Source organism: Marmota flaviventris, chromosome 16, assembly GCF_047511675.1.
Source record: "Marmota flaviventris isolate mMarFla1 chromosome 16, mMarFla1.hap1, whole genome shotgun sequence".
Taxonomy (NCBI): Eukaryota; Metazoa; Chordata; class Mammalia; order Rodentia; family Sciuridae; genus Marmota; species Marmota flaviventris.
Window position 1 is genome coordinate 60,026,917 of NC_092513.1, and position 5,204 is coordinate 60,032,120.

Here is a 5,204-nt window from a genome sequence, read left to right on the forward strand (position 1 = left end):
TCCCAGCAGCTCAGGAGGCTGAGGCAGGAGGATCCTGAGTCTTAAGCCAGCCTCAGCAACTGTGGGCACTAAGCAACTCAGTGAGACCGTCTCTAAATAAAATAGAGCTGGGAATGTGGCTCAGTGGTAGAGTGCACCTGAACTCAATCCCTAGTAGCCCCCTCACAAACACACACACACACACACACACACACACACACACACACCAAAAAAATATATATATATTACCTGTCCCAGAGTAAATATATACTTACTTCACACTACTTGTTTGAGGTCAACAAGAATTTAAGTATATACATTTGCAGACGAGTTTCTTAGCTTTTTGCCATCTGCCCTAACAATTTCAATACCTAAACACATAACATTTTAAACTCTCTTTCAGTTTCTACTGAAACTGTTGCGCTGTGTAGACTGGCATTCTGTTTTTATACTAATTGCTCCATTTAGTAAATGAGATCTTCAATCCAAACTTATTGGTGTTATTCTTTTTTAAACTTTATATATTGAAAGATGTGAAGTTTATATTCTTCATTTATAAAATTATGTTTTCAGCAGAATACAACAGACACTAGTATGGCAGTATGTATAAATGTGGATGTATAACCAGTGTGATCCTGCAATCTGTACATGTGGGAAAAATAAGAATTCATGCCCCACTTGAATCAAATGTATGAAATATGATATGTGAAGATCATTGTAATGTTTTGAGCAACCAGTAAAAAAATAAAATTATGTTTAGAAACTTTGCCTCTTGATGACTCAATGTTCTTTATACATCCAGATTAGATTTTTAATTTCATTTTTAATAAAAAAAAAACTTTCAGCTCTGTTCCCTTATCTCTACTCCCAAAGGAGTGAATATAAATCAGAGTCACCTTTTATGTCTTTCATTCACTAGAATCTTCCCCCTGGAATCCCCTATGGTGGGTCAGTGAATGACAGTCTTCATGCTGTGATTGAAGGAGGTTCTGTCTCCCTTTTTCCCTGGTGGACCTGCCTGAGCACTAAAGAAATTCCAGCGGCTCTCACAGGTGGACACCATCAAGGACCACACTGAGGACATGGTAGTGTTTGAATGGAGTGTTGGCCTGTTAACTCTGATATCCATTTTAATCCCAAACAACTCTAATTCTATTCCTGCAGAATACCAGGAACATGTCTGTGAGTCTGTCTCTATATAGTTAGACAAAATGTTTCTGTAAGCACTTTTCAAAATATCCTTTCAGTATTGTTTGTATACTTGAAGTTCTCAAGTCTGAGACACCACTGTTAGCTACAGAAGGTCCTCATAGGCTGGGCAGGCTGGATTTGAAACAAAGTCTCAAATACCTAGAATGTGCATTGGGGGTAAACACAAACATGTAGCCTATGATAATATTCTTCTTGCGTTGAGGTTTTTGTAATCTGATGCATCATCTGTTGTTAAAGCCCCAGTTTCCAAGAACTAATTACAGAGAACACAGCTTATCAGAGAGAACCCAAATAGATACTGAGATGTGTAGTTTTAACAAAAAGGTGACATTTATTCTCTCTTAAGTCTATTGGTTCCCCAGGAAGTGTTGCTTGAGTGATTATGGGAAAAATTACTTTTAATAGTAATAATTCTATATTTTATTCACAATATTTTTCATATTCAGAAGATTTAATAACAAATTGGCTCCCAGTGTGAAAGTTAAATTAAATACATTCTCAGATTTGAATAAAACATGTAGAAATAAGAACTTATAGGAAGAAAATAGCTAATGAAGAAGGGAGGCGAGTGAAGTTGTGTTTAACCTGTGAAGAACCTTGAGACAGGCCTTCACAGCAGCTGGCCAACATGATCCTTCTTCCTCTCAGAGGCAGGTCCTCAAGCTTCCCAGTGCCCTGGGCTTGCCCAGCTGTGTGAAGAGGACTGAAGGCATTGGTCAAGAAATGCCAAGTTTTCCGTTTCTTTAAGGAGGACTGTATCTACAGTTCTCCTTATTAGTGACATTTGGTTCTGCATATCAGCTGTTGGTTTCTTCTCTTATTGGAGGCTCATGCCAATTTCAAGATCTTTCCCCTATTTGGTGTATACTTGGCTCTATGCATGCACACACACAAACACACAAATGCTTGGTTTATAGTTTGTATTTTTTTTTAATGTTGGACCTTTAACATAAATCCTTAATTTATGTTTGCTTTAAGATTAGAAATTAAAGATTCAGATCCCAGGACATGCAGGAGGCACCAGAAAAGCATCTGATGAATGAATGAAGATCATTCTATCTCCTATAGCATTTTTCTAATTAACAAATGCACCCTCCCAGCAAGCTACTTGTCAGTGTTTTCCTCATCACTGCTGATTGCTGGATGGTGAGCTTTCCTGATTCCCTGAAGCCCTAAGAAGGAGTGAAGATATATGAAAAGTCAGTCAGAATTTACATGTTTCAGCTAAAATTCTAGTACTACTAGTGTGAACACTGGTCTTAGAAAACTATGAAAATTATCTATTCCTGTTTTATCACTATTGTTATTATTTTAATTGCAAAAGTTCCTCAGGCAAGTGTTGTGTCACTTCCTGCACTTCTTTTTTTTTAATTGGTTGTTCAAAACATTACAAAGCTCTTGACATATCATATTTCATACATTAGATTCAGGTTGGTTATGAACTCCCAATTTTACCCCAAATACAGGTTGCAGAATCATATCGGTTACACATACACATTTTTACATAATGCCCTATTAGTAACTGTTGTATTCTGCTACCTTTCCTATCCTCAACTATCCCCCCGCCCCTCCCCTCCCATCTTCTCTCTCTACCCCATCTACTGTAATTCATTTCTCTCCTTGTTTATTTTCCTATTCCACTCACAACCTCTTATATGTAATTTTGTATAACAATGAGGGTCTCCCTCCATTACCATGCAATTTCCCTTTTCTCTCCCTTTCCCTCCCACCTCATCTCTCTGTTTAATGTTAATCTTTTCTTCCTGCTCTTCCTCCCTGCTCTGTTCTTAGTTGCTCTCATTATATCAAAGAAGACATTTGGTATTTGTTTTTTAGGGATTGGCTAGCTTCACTAAGCATAATCTGCTCTAGTGCCATCCATTTCCCTGCAAATTCCATAATTTTGTCATTTTTTAGTGCTGCGTATTACTCCATGGTATATAAATGCCACATTTTTTTTATCCATTCATCTATTGAAGGGCATCTGGGTTGGTTCCACAGTCTAGCAATTGTTAATTGTGCTGCTATGAACATCGATGTGGCAGAATCCCTGTAGTATGCACTTTTAAGGTCTTCAGGGAATAGTCCGAGAAGGGCAATAGCTGGGTCAAATGGTGGTTCCATTCCCAGCTTTCCCAGGAATCTCCATACTGCTTTCCAAATTGGCCACACCACTTTGCAGTCCCACCAGCAATGTACAAGAGTACCCTTTTCACCACATCCTCGCCAGTACTTGTTGTTGTTTGACTTCATAATGGCTGCCAATCTTACTGGAGTGAGATGGTACCTTAGGGTGGTTTTGATTTGCATTTCTCTGACTGTTAGAGATGGTGAGCATTTTTTCATGTACTTGTTGATTGATTGTATGTCCTCCTCTGAGAAGTGTCTGTTCAGGTCCTTGGCCCATTTGTTGATTGGGTTATTTGTTATGTTATTGTCTAATTTTTTGAGTTCTTTGTATACTCTGGATATTAGGGCTCTATCTGAAGTGTGAGGAGTAAAAATTTGTTCCCATGATGTAGGCTCCCTATTTACCTCTCTTATTGTTTCTCTTGCTGAGAAAAAAAATTTTCAGTTTAGGTAAGTCCCATTTGTTGATTCTTGTTATTAACTCTTGTGCTATGGGTGTCCTATTAAGGAATTTGGAGCCCGACCCCACAATATGTAGATCGGAGCCAACTTCTTCTTCTATCAGATGCAGAGTCTCTGATTTGATATCTAGCTCCTTGATCCACTTTGAGTTAACTTTTGTGAATGGCGAGAGGAGGGGATTCAGTTTCATTTTGTTGCGTATGAATTTCCAGTTTTCCCAACACCATTTGTTGAAGATGCTATCCTTCCTCCATTGCATGCTTTTAGCTCCTTTATCAAATATAAGATAGTTGTAGCTTTGTGGATTAGTCTCTGTGTCCTCTATTCTGTATCATTGGTCCACCCGCCTGTTTTGGTACCAGTACCATGCTGTTTTTTTTTAATATTGCTCTGTAATATAGTTTGAAATCTGGTATCGCTATACTGCCTGATTCACACTTCCTGCTTAGAATTGCTTTTGCTATTCTGGGTCTTTTGTTTTTCCATATGAATTTCATGATTGCTTCCTCTATTTCTACAAGAAATGCCGTTGGGATTTTGATTGGCATTGCATTAAACCTATAGAGAACTTTTGGTAATATCACCATTTTGATGATGTTAGTTCTGCCTATCCATGAACAGGGTATATTTTTCCATCTTCTGAGATCTTCTTCTACTTCTCTTTTTAGGGTTCTGTAGTTTTCATTATATAAATCTTTCACCTCTTTTGTTAGGTTGATTCCCAAGTATTTTATTTTTTGGGGGGATATTGTGAATGGAGTGTTTTTCCTCATTTCGGTTTCAGAAGTTTTGTCGCTGATATACAGAAATGCCTTTGATTTATTCGTGTTGATTTTATATCCTGCCACTTTGCTGAATTCATTTATTAGTTCTAGTAGTTTTTTTGTAGACCCTTTTGGGTCTTCTAGGTATAGAATCATGTCAACCACAAATAGTGATAATTTAAGTTCTTCTTTTCCTATTTTTATGCCTTTAATTTCTTTCGTCTGTCTAATTGCTCTGGCCAGTGTTTCGAGAATTATATTGAATAGAAGTGGTGATAGAGGGCTTCCCTGTCTTGTTCCAGATTTTAGAAGGAATGCCTTCAATTTTTCTCCATTCAGAATGATGCTAGCCTGAGGCTTAGCATAGATAGCTTTTACTATGTCAAGGTAAGTTCCTGTTATCCCTAGTTTTTCTAATGTTTTGATCATAAAGGGATGCTGTACTTTGTCGAATGCTTTTTCTGCGTCTTTCAAGATGATCATATGGTTCTTATCTTTAAGTCTATTGATGTGGTGAATAACATTTATTGATTTCCATATATTGAACCAGCCTTGCATCCCAGGGATGAATCCTACTTGATCATGGTGCACAATTTTTTTTGTTGTGCCTTTGTATCCGATTCGCCAGAATTTTATTGAGGATTTTTGCATCTAGGT